The sequence below is a fragment of the Ipomoea triloba genome, chromosome 5, assembly GCF_003576645.1.
Source record: "Ipomoea triloba cultivar NCNSP0323 chromosome 5, ASM357664v1".
NCBI lineage: Eukaryota > Viridiplantae > Streptophyta > Magnoliopsida > Solanales > Convolvulaceae > Ipomoea > Ipomoea triloba.
The window spans coordinates 11,681,774-11,700,281 of NC_044920.1; the positions used below are offsets into that span (position 1 = coordinate 11,681,774).

An 18,508-nucleotide genomic window follows, 5' to 3' on the forward strand; every position below is an offset into this window, starting at 1 on the left:
CATTACCAAATTAAAAGAATTTAATTTTTAAATTTATATGAATTAATGTGGTCCAAAATATATTATGTTTTGTTGGTTCCGAAGAGTTTGAATCACACGTCTAGAGGAGGAGGGCGGGCAGGCGGGCGGGGGGGAGGGGGGAGGGGTAGACTTGTGTAAACTTTTTAAAATCTTTACTATTCAGAAATTCCAAACTTAAGATGAACATAAGTTAGAATTACTTTTTTGTAAAGGATTTGGCAGTAGAGATACGTGATTCGCGAATCCTTTTTTAAGTTTAAGCACAATTTAGTCTTAGCAATTTATAGTTGGGTTGGATTAGAAACTTGAATATAAATGGTTGTCAATAATTAAGAGAGAGAGAAGGGGGATTTTTATAATGGTTCGGCTATAAACCAATTTACTCCACTCTTCTCCAAAAACTCCTTGGGGGATTGCATTAAACCCCTTAGTACAAAAGAACACTTGAGCCTTGAACACCAAACCCGCCTCAAGTTTCAAGGTTTTTCACAAGTTACCACTTGTCACTCCGCCTCTTTCTACTTTACCAAGTAGAGATACAAGTTTGCAGCACAAAGATTGTTGATTGTCCAACTTGTTGTAGACTTGACACTTGAATATTCACTTCTTATTGGTCAAAGTATGAGCTTGATCTGGAATTTGCAGCTCTTCTCTTCCTCTCTCACTAGTCAAGTTTTCTAGCACTTAGAAAGCTTTTGAACACTTGATAATTTTCATTAATGTGACTAGCACATTCTTTAGTTTTAATTGAAGGTATTTGAAAGTTCGATTTAGCCTAAGAGGAGGGGGGGGATTAGGCTATATAAAATTTGTGTCGATTTATCCTAAGTGATTATATCTCTTAATTATATTTGATTCAATTTTAGGTGATCAAGTAAATATGCATAATTGAATGTCCTTGAAATGTATAAGGAAAGAAAAACACCAAATTTAGAGTGGTTTGGTCGAGTCTACTCCACTACCTAAGGGAACCTCCCTTAGGATTTCTAACTCCGCTATCCGACCTCTTTAAAACCTTGGTGGACACCGCTACCATCGCACTTGATGGGGGATAAACTAAAGACTCAGTATTGGAAGCTCGGTGTAGACAGAAGGGGCGACCAATGAAGAGGGAAAAGGGGCTCGGAAGAGGACGACTATAGAAAGGCTCGCTCGAATGGAGGCTATTCAGTAGACTACTTTGTGGAGCATGAGTCTGATAATGAAAAGAATATGCTTGGTGGTTCCTTAGGTGACAAAACAGTTGAAGATCTTAGACTTAGAGTGATTAAACATAGCTATTGAAATAATTAATTACCATGGAGGAAAGGTCGGGCTAAAGAAGTAAGAAGAAAGATGAGTCGAACCAGACCGACCTAGAAGGGGCTGAGGTAAGAAAGGCGGTGCAAGAGGGGCAGTACCAAACAGGTGGTTATGGAAGTTTCCTAAAGAGTTTGCCGGCAAAAAGGGAGAGATGCGAAAAGGAGGTCGGGATAGATTAGGAAAGTGCCTAAAATGTAGTAAGGAAAGAGTTCCTAAATTAGTTTAGAAGTTTCTGGCGAGCTGTCGTAGGCTCCCAAATTAAACCTTAAAAACGTAGTAGTGAGAGTAAGGATCGTTCCCACGAGGAGTAACTAGTTTGATTTATGAGTTCAAATTAAAGAGGGGGGTTTGGTATGAAATTAACATTCAAAATAAGTAAATAAATAAATAAATAAATAAATAAATAAATAAATAAATAAGAATAGAAAAGATGATAATCAAGCCAAAGTTTACGAAAGAAATCAATTGAACTTTTAATACTTGGTCTAAGAAAACATTCACCACTGGATTTTAGTAACTGATCATAGATTCACGGTTAATTCATAACAATTGAACATTCGTTGTGAGATTAATTCTCGATTTTCCTTAGTCATAGACAATCAAACACAAGCGGTATCAACTACCCCTAACTACCAAATAACACAAGACAAGCACTTATATTTAATTTGATAGCAGCATTAAAATGAGAAAATCAACGAAACTAAATAACATAAACACATGCGGTTATGTTTACTTTAGATTAATATTCTTCCTATGATTAAATTAACACTAAGCCGTGATAAAATTAATCATAGTTGCTACACAGATTAGAAAACCAATTAAACGAACCGTTAACTAATCTAGCAATAAACTCTTCAAGAAATTAAACTAGTGGGCCTCCTAGCAATTAACTGGAACAGTCATATAAAATAAAACAAATGAAAGCACAGGAGAATATCAATTACTCAAATGTATATGAATTCAACATTAAGGAGAATATCAATTACTCAAATGTATATGAATTCAACATTAAGAAGAATATCAATTACTCAAATGTATATGAATTCAACATTAAGAACAATATCAATTACTCAAATGTATATGAATTCAACATTAAGAACAAATTCAATCTCACAGTACAGAATGATCCAGACATTAAGAACAAATTCAATCTCACAGTACAGAATGATCCAGAGTTCATGTAATCTTTTGACCAAGTTTAGAGAATTAGCCTCGCAGAGCCATGAACCAGAAAATTTTAACAGAAAAATAAAAACTTGTAAACTGGAGAAACTATCAAATTATGCACAGCTAGTCTGATTCCTCAACAACAAGAACTCACTACTATTTATACACTTCTAATCCCAACAAAAAACTCTTAAATTGAGGAAAATAATTAATTTGAACCTCTCAAAATTAGACCTAAATGGTGAAAATAATCCTTGCCATCAGTTTCCCTTGTTGACCAACGAAATCCTCCAAGCTTTAACCGTCAAAATCTTTGCTGCTGTTTTGACGAAGTATCCTCCAAGTTTCGTCGCCGGTTCGTACGTACGTTAAGCTGCTGCGCAGAAAAGAATTACAAATCCAAAATGTTTGAATTCATTCCTTTTCTTTTAGTTATTTAGGTTATTATATATTGTGGGCTAACTTTATTAAACAAATAAATAAATGGGCTATGATGTTATGGGCTTATTAATCCACATTAATTAAAATATAACTCTTATTTTGGGCCAATAATTAAAACTAGCATCTTAAACCTTACTAATGCCCAATAATTATTATAAAATATTTATTCTAACTAATTAACTCTAGAATCCTAAAAATATTAAAATAAAGTAAAATAAAAATTAATAAATATAAATATACTTTAAAAACATACTTAAATTAAAGTGTAAAAATATGTTCATCAAATTCCCCCACACTAGGACGTTTGCTTGTCCCCAAGCAAAAAGATTATTTGCTAAAATAAAATTAAATTTTCAAAACTCATAACACATCATGAACAACAATCTGAAGCACCCTGCAATTAATAAGTTAGCACCCGAGTTCAAAATATGGAGAGAACTAAATAAGTAAGCCCTCACAGGAATATCACTCATCACGCTCAAGTGTTTGATGGGTGTAAATTCTACTCAAGTTCATTCCTATAAAATTGCTCTACCNTATGAATTCAACATTAAGAACAAATTCAATCTCACAGTACAGAATGATCCAGAGTTCATGTAATCTTTTGACCAAGTTTAGAGAATTAGCCTCGCAGAGCCATGAACCAGAAAATTTTAACAGAAAAATAAAAACTTGTAAACTGGAGAAACTATCAAATTATGCACAGCTAGTCTGATTCCTCAACAACAAGAACTCACTACTATTTATACACTTCTAATCCCAACAAAAAACTCTTAAATTGAGGAAAATAATTAATTTGAACCTCTCAAAATTAGACCCAAATGGTGAAAATAATCCTTGCCATCAGTTTCCCTTGTTGACCAACGAAATCCTCCAAGCTTTAACCGTCAAAATCTTTGCTGCTGTTTTGACGAAGTATCCTCCAAGTTTCGTCGCCGGTTCGTACGTACGTTAAGCTGCTGCGCAGAAAAGAATTACAAATCCAAAATGTTTGAATTCATTCCTTTTCTTTTAGTTATTTAGGTTATTATATATTGTGGGCTAACTTTATTAAACAAATAAATAAATGGGCTATGATGTTATGGGCTTATTAATCCACATTAATTAAAATATAACTCTTATTTTGGGCCAATAATTAAAACTAGCATCTTAAACCTTACTAATGCCCAATAATTATTATAAAATATTTATTCTAACTAATTAACTCTAGAATCCTAAAAATATTAAAATAAAGTAAAATAAAAATTAATAAATATAAATATACTTTAAAAACATACTTAAATTAAAGTGTAAAAATATGTTCATCAAATTCCCCCACACTAGGACGTTTGCTTGTCCCCAAGCAAAAAGATTATTTGCTAAAATAAAATTAAATTTTCAAAACTCATAACACATCATGAACAACAATCTGAAGCACCCTGCAATTAATAAGTTAGCACCCGAGTTCAAAATATGGAGAGAACTAAATAAGTAAGCCCTCACAGGAATATCACTCATCACGCTCAAGTGTTTGATGGGTGTAAATTCTACTCAAGTTCATTCCTATAAAATTGCTCTACCATAGGCTTGCATATCTTCTCAATCACCACTACAAGAGCCATGCATGACACAAATCATAAGGACTTTTCGTAGCTTGTAATGGGGTTAGGGCTAAGGTAGGAAAAATTTAGGAAAGTAGCTCAAAAAGCTTTCAAACTAGAGGAGCAGCAAATACAAATAATCCAACGCACTTAGTTCCCATTCAGAAACACTCTCTTATTGACATTCAACACTACTATCATTCTCAAAAATAGATAAATCTTCCTCCAATATCTCAAGATCTTTCCCCATACTTCATTTATTCAAAAGTAACTTCAAACTCAAAACTAACTGATGATTCTTTCTCATTTTCCCCTAAATTCCAGCAACATTGTTTCATTTTCAAACATATATTCTTCATTTTTCCATTCATTTTTCAATCTTTCATACTTTTTTTTTGTTTTTGTTTTTTTTTTTACTCATGAACTGCCTTCACTTTCTTTGTTTGTTTTTTTTAAACAAGAATTGCCTTCATTTTTTTTTTTTATAAAAGACAAAAATAATTGGCAAAAAAGATACAACCCACCTCACTCTCAATCTTATTAACAAAAGCAAGTGATCTCTCCCACACTTATTCTTCACAAACCACGTAGATTACATAAGGAATTTAAAATTTGCTCCACTAGTTATTCAGCTGGGTCAAGGCATTAATTTATGGTATAAAAGGCTTGTAATGTGGTTTAAATAAAGAAAGGAATGGCCACAAAGCTCAAAGTGGGTTAACAAAGGAAAATAAATCATAGGACAAATCGGTTATTTGGCTAGTGAGGCTCAAAATGAAATAATGGCCTTAATCACACTCGAATCATGCATGGTCAAATTAGCTTTAACAGAGAATCAAGACAAGTTCTAGAGAAACAAAATTATGGAAGAAATCACACAATAGAAAGAAAATAAGACCGAAGTGTCAGTCAATGGCTCAAAGTCTCTCAGGTTTATTGCTTACTTAATTTAGCCACTACATATCAAACAAGAAATGCTAACAAACTAATCACAGCTTGCCAAACTATTTATTCAATCATGTTATGAATTTCAAGAAAGGAAAATATAATAATTTTTTTTAAAATTTTGCAGAAAATAGTAGTAGTAGTAAAATATTTCTGAATTTTTTTATATAAATAAATCTAAACTCCCTCCCCCACACTTATTATCAACATTGTCCCCAATGCTGAGTAAAAATGCACAGAAAAGGGATTATTAAAAATAATACAAAGATTAAGAAGAAACTTCCCTTTTAGTTGCTCTTATTACTCAAAATAAACTGGATCTTCAAGAAGTACTTCTGCAACGTTTTCAACTCGAAACTCATCATGGTAAGGTTTAAGCCTATGGCCATTCACCTTGAATATCTTAGAAGTCTGCAAACTTTGAATCTCTATTGCACCATGAGGAAATATATTAGTAACAATAAACGGACCAACCCAACGAGAACGTAACTTACCCGGGAATAGACGAAGCCGTGACTGGAAGAGTAGGACTTTTTGTCCAATTGAAAATTCTTTTCTCAAAATCATCTTGTCATGGAATGCTTTCGTCTTGTCTTTGTAAATTCTTCAATTCTCGTAAGCCTCATTGCGAATTTCCTCCAACTCAGAAAGTTGCAACTTCCGGTGCAGGCCACTTTCATCAATATTCATGTTAAAGTTCTTGACAGCCCAATATGCTTTGTGCTCCAACTCAACTGGAAGGTGACATGCTTTCCCAAACACAATGCGATAAGGGGACATACCAATAGGTGTTTTGTATGCAGTTCTGTACGCCCACAATGCATCATCTAATCGCAAACTCCAATCCTTCCTGTTTGGGTTGACTGTTTTCTCAAGGATTGACTTGATCTCTCGGTTAGACACCTCTGCTTGCCCATTAGTCTGTGGGTGGTAGGCAGTTGACACCTTATGGGTGACATGGTACTTCCTAAGCAATGCTTCAATAGTGCGATTACAAAAGTGAGTTCCCTGGTCACTTATTATAGCTCTTAGAATCCCAAACCTGGAAAAGATGTTAGACTTGATAAAATATGCAACAACTTTAGAGTCATCAGTCCTGGTGGCCTTAGCGTCCACCCACTTTGAAACATAATCAACAACAAGTAAAATATAGACAAAACCAAAAGATACAGGAAATGGGCCCATAAAATCAATGCCCCAGACATCAAAAACCTCACAAAATATGATCGGAGTTTGTGGCAATTCATTTCTCCGGGATAAATTACCTGACTTTTGGCAAGCATCACATGACTTACAAAATGAATATAAATCTCTAAATAAAGTTGGCCAATAAAAACCACACTCCAACACTTTCCTTGCTGTTCTCTTGGCACCAAAGTGACCTCCACAAGCATAAGAGTGACAGAAAGCGAGGATTGAAACAATTTCATCATCAGGTACACATCTTCTTACTACTTGGTCAGCACAATGCTTCCACAGGTATGGTTCATCCCACACATAGTACTTGGAATCACTCTTGATTTTATCTTTTTGGGTTTTAGATAACTCATGAGGAAATTTGTTAGCAACCAAAAAATTGACTATGTTAGCATACCATGGTAAAATCATTGTTGCAGCAAGTAGGTGTTCATCAGGGAATGCTTCTTGCAGTGGAGGTTCAGGTTCGATGTGCACCAAACGACTTAAATGATCCGCCACAGGATTTTCTGGCCCTTTCCTATCTTTGATCTCCATATCAAACTCACTCAAGAGGAGTATCCATCTTATCAATCTTGGTTTGGCTTCCTGCTTTTTCATCAAGTAGCGAAGAGCTGCATGATCAGAATAAACTATAACTTTAGTACCCAACAAATAAGACCTAAATTTTTCCAAAGCAAAAACAATGGCTAAAAGTTCTTTTTCTGTAGTAGAATAGTTTTTCTGAGCATCATTTAAAGTTCTAGAAGCATAATAAATAACATGGGATGCTTTCCCGATCTTTTGACCCAACACAGCCCCTACTGCGTGATCACTTGCATCACACATAATCTCGAAAGGATAGTTCCAATTAGGTGGCTGAATGACCGGGGCAGACGTCAACAACTCTTTTAATTTGTCAAATCCTCCTTTACACTCTTCATCAAACTCAAAGGAGGTTTCTTTTTGCAGCAATTTGCACAAAGGTAGGGCTATCTTCGAGAAGTCTTTGATAAATCTTCGGTAGAAACCTGCATGTCCAAGAAAAGAGCGGACTTCCCGCACATTAGTAGGATAAGGTAGAGATTCAATAATATCAACTTTAGCTTTATCAACCTCAATCCCTCTAGATGAAATAACATGCCCAAAACATTACCTTGATCAACCATAAAATGACATTTTTCAGAATTTAACACAAGATTACTTTCTATGCATCTTCTCAGAATAAGTGTAAGGTTATGCAAACAATTATCAAAAGAATCTCCATAAACGGTAAAATCATCCATGAAAACCTCTATTATATGCCCAACATAATCAGAAAATATGCTAACCATACACCTCTGAAAGGTGCCTGGGGCATTACAAAGGCCAAACGGCATGCGTCGATATGCAAAAGTGCCGAAGGGGCATGTAAAAGTTGTCTTTTCCTGGTCATCTGGAGCAATTGCAAATGTAAAAGTTGTCTTTTCCTGGTCATCTGGAGCAATTGCAATCTGAAAATAACCTGAATAACCATCAAGAAAACAAAAATAAGAACGACCAGCTAACCTTTCTAGCATTTGATCAATAAAAGGTAAAGGGAAGTGGTACCTTTCTAGCATTTGATCAATAAAAGGTAAAGGGAAGTGGTATTTTCTTGTTACAGCATTCAACTTCCTATAATCTATACAAACTCGCCATCCATTTTGAATACGAGTGGGAACCAGTTCATCATTTTGGTTTTTCACAACTGTAATTCCTGTTTTCTTAGGAACCACCTGAGTTGGGCTAACCCATTTGCTGTCTGAAATTGGATAGATTATCCCAACTCCAAGGAGTTTAAGGACATCTTCCTTCACTACTTCCATCATGGGTGGGTTTAGCCTCCTTTGCGGTTGACGAGATGGTTCTGCTCCTTCCTCTAGTAGAATTCGGTGCATGCAAGTGGATGGACTTATTCCTTTGATATCTGCAATTGTCCACCCAATAGCAGTTTTGTGTTCTTTCAACACATGGACAAGCTTTTCTTCTTCTGCTGCAGAAAGTTTAGTTGAAATTATAACTGGTAATGTTTTATTTTCTCCCAAGAAAGCATATTTAAGGTGTTCGGGGAGAGGTTTCAACTCGGGGATAGGTGCCTGCACAACAGAGGGTAACAATTTTTTGCTAGAAACAGGTAAAGCCATATAAGAAACATTATTATGTTGGTTCAATTTAGGACAATAATTCAATGATGCAATAGCCTCTTGTAAATTGGCACTCAAAGCAAACTCATTATTCCCCTTTTCAAGGTGTTCACTAATAACAACTTTCAATTCATCCTTACCATCAAATTCAAAAACTTCTTCAACTAATGAATCAAGAATATCAATAGAATAAGCAGAGTTATCATCACTAGGACATTTCATAGCATCATAAATATTGAATGTAACAATATTACCATCAAACTCCATAGTAAGTGTACCACTGTGAATACCAATTTTTGTTTTTGCAGTTTTTAAAAATGGTCTTCCTAGTAGAATAGGTGCAGAATGATCATTATTTTCCATATCAAGCACATAGAAATCAGTAGGGAATATCAAATTATTAACTTGCAACAATACATCTTCAATAACACCCCTAGGATATGCATTAGATCTATCAGCCAATTGGATGACCACACTAGTTTTATTCAAAGGTCCAAGTTTTAAAGAAGCATACACAGAATATGGCATAACATTAATAGATGCTCCTAAGTCTAACATGGCTTTCTCAAGTCTAGTATCACCTATCATACAAGGAATAGTAAACATACCTGGATCCTTGCATTTTTCAGGAAGCTTGCTTTGAATCACAGCTGAGACATTCTTTCCCATTATCACCTTCTCACCTCTTTTTGATTTTTGCTTCCTTTTTGTTGTACACAACTCCTTTAAGAATTTAGCATATCTAGGAACTTGTTTTATTGCATCAAGTAATGGAATATTTACTTCACAATTTTTGAAAGTTTCATATAACTCTACATCTTTCGCTTCTTTTTTAGATTCTGACAAAGCTTGAGGGAATGGGGGAGTTGGTTTATAATCAGAAAGACTAGGAAACTTACCTGGAGAATTTTCGTTCTTGCTAGTTTCCTCTTTTTCTTGGTCTACTGATGGGGTAACATTTGCAGGACCTTCAATTTTCTTACCACTTCTCAAAACAATTGCACTTGCATTTTCTCTTGGATTGACCACCGTTTGAGAAGGTAATTTTCCAGAACTCTGTGCCTCCAACTGACTTACCGTAGTTGCTAGTTGGCCCATTTGTCTTTCTAAGTTCTAGATGCTAGCTTTCGTTTCTTGAAAATTGGACTTTGTTTCTTGTTGGAATAGTTGTGTTTCTTGCTGAAATTGTATAGTGTTAGTGGCAAGAGACTTAACAATGTCTTCAAGATTCATACTTGAGTTAGAGCTTTGGGCCGGTGGTTGTCTTGAAGGAAATGGTTGTCTATACTGCTGAAAATTGGAACGATTCTGAACAATCTGGTTCCCTTGTGAGTTTCCATAGCTAAGGTTCGGGTGATCCCTCCAACCAAGATTATATGAATTAGAAAATGGATCATACTTACCTTGAGGTTGTCCAGGAAAACCTCCAGCCGCATTGACATGTTCAATAGGTTCTTCTTGAAGAGTTGGGCAAGCATCAGTTTGGTGTCCAACTACCGAGCAAATTCCACAAGCTTTCACAGTTTGCATATTTCCTACAGCTAATTGCCGAACAAGAGTAGTTAAACCAGCCACTTGTTGTTCAAGATTGGAAATACTTACCTCATTCATTTGCTAGGATGGTTGGACAAACCTACTGCCAAACTGTTGAGAATTTGCAGCCATGTTTGCAATTAGATTCTTTGCAGCATCTGGTGTCTTATCAACTAATGCACCTCCACTTGCAGCATCAATCATGCTTCTATCAGTTGGAAAAAGTCCTTCATAAAAGTACTGAATAAGTAATTGTTCCGTGATTTGGTGATGAGGACAGCTTGCACAAAGCTTCTTGAAACGTTCCCAATATTCATATAATGACTCGCCATTGTGTTGCCTTATACCACAAATTTCCTTTCTGATGTTGGCTGCCCTTGAAGCTGGAAAGTATTTTTCAAGGAACACCGTCTTCAAGTCATTCCATGTGGCAATGCTCCCGGAAGGTAGATAGTATAGCCAATCTTTTGCTGAATCTTTCAAAGAAAATGGAAATGCTCTCAACTTGATTTGTTCTTCAGTAACCCCCGTGGGTTTCATACTTGAACATACCACATGAAATTCTTTTAAGTGTTTATGAGGATCTTCACCTGCAAGTCCATGAAAAGAAGGCAAAAGATGAATTAACCCAGATTTTAATTCAAATTGTACATTAGCATCTAAACCAGGAAACGTAATGCATAAAGGCTGTTGATCTAAATTTGGAGCTCCAAGCTCTTTTAAAGTCCGATTTTGAGCCATGGGTTTTTCTTCTGAATTAGAATGTGAGGAAGATGGGGAATCAGTAGCCAGTGCACTAAACTCCAATTTCCTCCGAGATTGTTTTCTTAACCTGCGTAGAGTTCTTTCAATTTCTGGATCGTATGGCAATATTTCTTGATTAGCAGATCGAGTTATAGGCATAAACCATAAAAGATATTGCAGAAATTAGACAAAGTAATGAAGACACCAAAAATTTATTAATTTTTTGTTTTTTTGTTTTTTGACAAATAGCGAAGAAGAATAAATGAATAAATAAGCAAACGAATAAACACAAAAATAAACTAGAAAAGCTCCCCGGCAACGGCGCCAAAATTTGGCGAGCTGTCGTAGGCTCCCAAATTAAACCTTAAAAACGTAGTAGTGAGAGTAAGGATCGTTCCCACGAGAAGTAACTAGTTTGATTTATGAGTTCAAATTAAAGAGGGGGGTTTGGTATGAAATTAACATTCAAAATAAGTAAATAAATAAATAAGAATAGAAAAGATGATAATCAAGCCAAAGTTTACGAAAGAAATCAATTGAACTTTTAATACTTGGTCTAAGAAAACATTCACCACTGGATTTTAGTAACTGATCATAGATTCACGGTTAATTCATAACAATTGAACATTCGTTGTGAGATTAATTCTCGATTTTCCTTAGTCATAGGCAATCAAACACAAGCGGTATCAACTACCCCTAACTACCAAATAACACAAGACAAGCACTTATATTTAATTTGATAGCAGCATTAAAATGAGAAAATCAACGAAACTAAATAACATAAACACATGCGGTTATGTTTAATTTAGATTAATATTCTTCCTATGATTAAATTAACACTAAGCCGTGATAAAATTAATCATAGTTGCTACACAGATTAGAAAACCAATTAAACGAACCGTTAACTAATCTAGCAATAAACTCTTCAAGAAATTAAACTAGTAGGCCTCCTAGCAATTAACTGGAACAGTCATATAAAATAAAACAAATGAAAGCACAGGAGAATATCAATTACTCAAATGTATATGAATTCAACATTAAGAACAAATTCAATCTCACAGTACAGAATGATCCAGAGTTCATGTAATCTTTTGACCAAGTTTAGAGAATTAGCCTCGCAGAGCCATGAACCAGAAAATTTTAACAGAAAAATAAAAACTTGTAAACTGGAGAAACTATCAAATTATGCACAGCTAGTATGATTCCTCAACAACAAGAACTCGCTGCTATTTATACACTTCTAATCCCAACAAAAAACTCTTAAATTGAGGAAAATAATTAATTTGAACCTCTCAAAATTAGACCCAAATGGTGAAAATAATCCTTGCCATCAGTTTCCCTTGTTGACCAACGAAATCCTCCAAGCTTTAATCGTCGAAATCTTTGCTGCTGTTTTGACGAAGTATCCTCCAAGTTTCGTCGCCGGTTCGTACGTACGTTAAGCTGCTGCGCAGAAAAGAATTACAAATCCAAAATATTTGAATTCATTCCTTTTCTTTTAGTTATTTAGGTTATTATATATTGTGGACTAACTTTATTAAACAAATAAATAAATGGGCTATGATGTTATGGGCTTATTAATCCACACTAATTAAAATATAGCTCTTATTTTGGGCCAATAATTAAAACTAGCATCTTAAACCTTACTAATGCCCAATAATTATTATAAAATATTTATTCTAACTAATTAACTCTAGAATCCTAAAAATATTAAAATAAAGTAAAATAAAAATTAATAAATATAAATATACTTTAAAAACATACTTAAATTAAAGTGTAAAAATATGTTCATCAGTTTCCTAAGGGAGAAATCTCTCATGGCTTGTATAAATAGGGGTTCTAGGCATCGAGAGATGTAAAAGCTCTTCATTGTATTCAAAGACAATTTGTAATACAAAAGAGGGCTGAAAAGTTACTCTAGTTTTCCAATAATATTAGTCGATTTTCCGATGGTGTTGGCCTGCCGTTCGACCACTCCATTGGAGATAAAACCAACAGCACTCATTACACGCAAAGTGAGATCACTTCTACGAATACAAACCCTTCGTAGCTAAGGGTGAGATAATACACCGAACCCTTGTCCCTAGGTCCCTTGTGCACTCATCACTCACAAAGTGATGGCACTTCTATGAACACAAACCTTTCGTAGGTAACAGTGAGATAAGACACCGACCTCTTGTCCCTAGGTCCCTTGCAAACTCATCACTCGCAAGTGATAGTACTTCTACGACCTTCACCCCTTTGTAACATAGGGTACAACAAATTCACCCTTTTGTTGGCACAACCCGCCTCCTACACACCTAAGTGTTTGCATCATTATAATGATGAAAAATCATACACTTTGTAAATTGTCTCTCAAAGACTAATTGTGTATACATTTTAAGCACTATAAGATTGAGAATATGATGATTCAATATACAACTCAAGAAATTATCTTCAACATTTGAATTATAAGAAACTCTCTCTAGACTATAAAAGGACTACTCTGGTATATCATCCTCTCAGGTCATTATTGATGTTTTGAGTTTAAGAAGAAACTTGAGAAGGCATACTTTGAAGCTGAATCTTTGGACCGTATTCCTTGAAACTATGGCGCAGGTAGTGAAGAGTGAGTCAGCGAGTCGGACAGCAACAGTGTGGATCTCCAAGAAGGGATTTCTTGAACTATTGATTGTAGAGATCTTCGCCCTCGAAAATCATCTATAGCTTCTACAGATTGGGTATTTATCGTGTATGACACATATTGGGTAAGAATGAGTTCTCTTACCATCTGTTGTATTTGCTGATGAGATAGTGGATTGGATACACTGAGGATGGTCCCCCAAACGTAGATATTGATGTATATCAAACTGGTTTACTTTATTTTTAATTTAGATTCCACAATTAGTTCTATCGCTATCACAATAATTGTTTAAACAACTGAGGTTACGGTTAGTGATAAGACTATCTCTCAAACAGTTAAGTCAGAAAGATAATAAGACATTATAGAATATCACATATACACGAAATTATAGACCATTTGAAATAAATCCGTTGGCGGGAGATAAATTTCAAACGTTTCTTAATTGTAATGACTAGTGGATATTGCGAAAGGTTACTTTAAGTAAGATTTTCTAGTCGTTGGCCTTTACCTCACTTTTTGTATTGCACCTTTTGTCTAGGCTTTTAAGGAAAATTCTCCATGGAATGTGTACCTAGGACTCCACTTGCCTTGGTAACATTTTACATAAAGTTCATGACTTTTAAGGTTTCGAAATGTTCACTCAAAGAATCTCTCGAACAGTAGATCCGAGAAGTTAACTCTTACCTTCCGAGTTAACTCTTCGTATCATAACGTTTTGTAACCTTTCGGAGATGACTATCGAATAGTCATTCCTATTACTCGAATAAGTTAACTAGTTTCTAGGTTAATTCTTCGAATCCCCACTACTTGGTAAGGTTGGCCCTTCCATTCTTCGACCATTGCAACCTTCTAGTCTTCTGAGTCTTATACTCTTTGTCGCTTCTACTCTTCATAGCTCCTCATCCTCTTTGACTCCTCGTTTGAGAGCTATGTTTACTGTTCATAGACTAACTTTTCTAGTTACAGTTCGGCCTCCTCGAAACTATTCGAACTGAACAAAAATTTCTAAATCTAGAAGAGTAAAACGAATTCCGGACTAAAATTTCCCAAGTCTTGTGGTATCATTAAAATTTAATTTACACTTGTTCCTAACATGTTTTAAACAAATTTCTAAATATTTATGAATTTTAATTTAAGAGTATGAGTATAGGAAAATTTTAATAATAAATTTTGTAAATGAGTAACCACTATAGCAATTAATATGTATAATTATAACAGTAGTCACAATTTTATAAACAAAATTGTACATATTTTCATATTGTACAATGATGGGGGGGGGGATAGACTAAGGCTCAGTATTAGAAACTCGGCGTAGACAAAAGGACGACTGATGAAGTAGGAAAAGAGGGCACGGAGGAAGGCATGATGATGTGGCGTGAGTCGGTCAATGATAGGTCGATCGGTCGAGAGTTCGTGGAAGAGGCGACAAGGTAGTTGAAGATCTTAGACTGAGAGTGTTTGGACAGTGCTATTGAAACAACTAATTACTGTGGGAGAAGAGTCGGTCCGGGCCGACCTAAGGGCCGTGGCCGAGATGAAGAAGGCGGTGCAAGAAAGGCGGCTAAGGGAGTTTCCTAAAAGGAGTTAGGTGGTGGAAGGTGGGAGATATGGAAGCAATGTCGAGATAGATTAGGAAAGTATCTAAATTTAATAAGGAAAGAGTTCCTAACTTGAATATGGTTGTTTAAAGTTTCCAAAGGCAGAAATCCCTCTTAGCATATATAAATAGGGGTTCAAAGCCTCGAGAGAGGCATAAGCAATTCACTACACTCAAATGCAATTTATAATACAAAAGAGGGTTGAGAAGTCACTCTAGTTTTCCGATCAAGCGTTAGTCGATCGGTGGTGTTGGCCTGCCGTTCGACCATCCACGGTTGATAAAACCAACATTGGCGTCGTCTGTGGGGATCGATCAAAAGGTTGTGTGGTTTCTAGTCGTCAAGGTTAGGGACAAGGTAGGATGCAACTTCAGGTGCAGGCTAATAGTACGACTGGTCAACCTGTTTCTCAGGGAAGGGACCTGCGAGAGCAGCTATCCCAACCCCTTGCTGGCGATTTGCGAGATCAGCTTAATCACTAGAGTGCTCGTGCTCAAAGCGAGCAAGTGCGAGTGGAGGATCATGCCATTGATGGGGTCCGAGTTGGGGAGGTACCCCCGCCTCTTCCACCAGTCTCACCTGAACAACCGAGCAACCTGGAATTCTTGGGGCGCTCATTGATAAGCACCAAGAATAGTCTGTTTTAAGGGTCATTTACGGGCTAGAATTGTATGGTTTATTACTCATTTCATAAGGATTTCATGCATTTAGACTCAGATGTGACCAAAACCTCTAACAAGAGCATGGAAGATGTTTTTAAGCTATTTTACAGCCAAAAGGAGGACTTAAGGCTAGAACTGAGCAGAAAATGAAGAAGCCATGAAGCAGGAGCCTCCCACGCAGCCTCACACGCATGTGGAGGGGCGTGGAATATTTCCAGTAGCTCCCCACACCCTCCACCACGCGTGTGGATTGATCGCGGAAGATTTCTTCAGGGCTCGACGCGTCGAGAGCCCTGTGACACCCTAAAAATCAACTTCGGGAAAATTGTCTATTTTGCCTCTATTTTGTTCCCACTATATAAGGCTCATTATCCCAAGCCCTAGGCAGCATATATTAGGTTTTAGATTAGGTTTTCTTGGGGTTTTTTCCCCTCTTGGGGGAAATTCCTTTTCGTCTAGGTTAGATTAGATTCAAGGGCAAGGATAAAGATTGGAATTTCAAGAACAAAGTGTAAAAGACTCCCCTCTTGAGGGTGGTAACTATTCTCTCCAACTCTTAATCTAATATTTGTTTCTTTGAGATTTCATTTCTTTTTCTAGTTTCTTTATTATGCTAGAGTAGATTAGAAAGGGGATTGGTGGCCCCGAAGCTAAACTATGTGGCTGATTTGATATTAAATTGCTTTTAGATTGTGAGCTTGTGATTGTTGGATGATAAACTTGTGTGGATGATGTTCATAATGCTTTGTGCCTAAGTGTGGCCACATTAGGTAGCAAACCCATAGGAAGTGTGTGTGTGCACGATAGCGGCCACTCACGAGTCTAACTCAGCCACATCTCTGCCCTTAGTTCGAAAGGACGAGGTCCGAGAGGAGTGGTAGACAAGGTGTTTGACAAAATGCCCCAACCGAATGAGGATGTGGGAGTCCAAGTGTGACGCCACTTGGTGGTGTGCCATGAACTCCCAAGCCAAATCCTAGTCCCTTACTTGCAAAACCAAGAGATAGTAGACCACATAGGTTAGCCACGAGCCCCAATCTCCACCTTACTTTTCCTTTAATTACAACCAACACAACCTTTCAAACCTTCCTACAAATGACATCCAATCTTAGCAAATCCCGTAACTCTTTCTTTTCAACCTCCTAAAGGCCAACACTAATTCGTTCCAATTTGTCATCCTCGAGAGACACGACACTCGGGGACTTTTCCTCGTTTTACCACCTACATCCACACCTCACCGCAATACTAAACATCAAAATGGCGCCGTTGCCGGGGATGGCAAACGGTTTTGAATTGTGTTGACGTTTTTGAAGTTGGATTTTAAGAGTTCTTGAATTGCTTTTTCTTTTGTTTAAATTTGTTTTCTTATTTTGATTATTTACTTGAAGAAGTGAGCTTACATTGTCTTGTATATCTTGTGCTCACTTGCAACTACTTCTAGTTGCAAAAGATTTGTTGTTGGTCAAGCTTTGTGCAGGGAATTTTATTGAAAATCAATTAGAAGCTTGCCAATGAGAGCTCAAATGCATCCCCATGGTTGCCCACACCATGAGGGTAATTCTTTAAACCATGTTCCACCCCAACCATATCCATATTATCCCCATTCCACCCATACTTACATTCCACCAACATATCACTATCCACCTCAAAACTCTTATCCATTTCCATATCACTACTTACCGCACCCAACTTCTTATCCATCTTATATACATAACCATCACCCACCACCATACACACATCCTATCCCACCGAATCAAAACGAATTTCCCCCACAATACTCCACTTATCAAAATGACTCGGTAAGCTCTAAAGAAATATTCCAAAACATAGAGAGTAAGTTTGCACTAATGATGAGAACAATCAACCCAAGCTATACTCCTGAGCCATTTTCGTTCCATAATTCCCACCCAAACAACCATTACCCATCTCCATCACAAATTCTTAAAGTAAACAATCCAACACATTTCCTTGAAACACCACCTTATAATTCATATTTTACCATACCCGATCCTTGTGATTATATCCCACTGGCCAAGGACGAAATCGAAATTCTTAAAGAGAAAATAGAAGTATTCACAAGAATGGCCAAGGAGGATACAGCTAACTTGAAAGCCGAAATTAGGAGCGAATTAAAGGATTATCTCGCTACACTCCGGGAAGAAAGACTTCCATTGGAGGAGATCGAAACAAAAATGCTAGCCATGTTGGAGGAGTTCATGAGGACAAGTTCATCACAGATAAGTTATCCACTTGAAGAAAATCTCTCAATTCTGGAAGCCAATCCAAGGATGGATACACAAAACGCTGGAAAAGAAGTAGGCAGTGAAGGGATGGTAGATTGTTATGCTCTAGTGCTAGAAGAAGTTCCAATTTTCGAATTGGAAAATCCAAAAGAGGTCGAGATGGAGAGCGATGATGAGAACATCGAAGTAGTGTGGGAAGATAAAGAGCCTACATATGGTAACATTCCTAAACCTTCTTGCATTAATGCTTTTGAAACTCCCTGCTCTCTTGATAGATTTACTTTTGACACTTGTTTGGATGACTCCCT

The 18,508-nt window shown here is 36.4% G+C and overlaps 1 non-coding gene across 1 annotated transcript; it reads left to right on the forward strand.

Moving 5' to 3' along the window:
* The first annotated feature begins 10,592 nt into the window (after nt 1-10,592).
* LOC116021327 lies at nt 10,593-10,699 on the forward strand. Its single transcript, XR_004098987.1, has one exon. It is a non-coding gene; the product is annotated as a small nucleolar RNA R71 (small nucleolar RNA).
* The last annotated feature ends 7,809 nt before the right edge of the window (nt 10,700-18,508 follow it).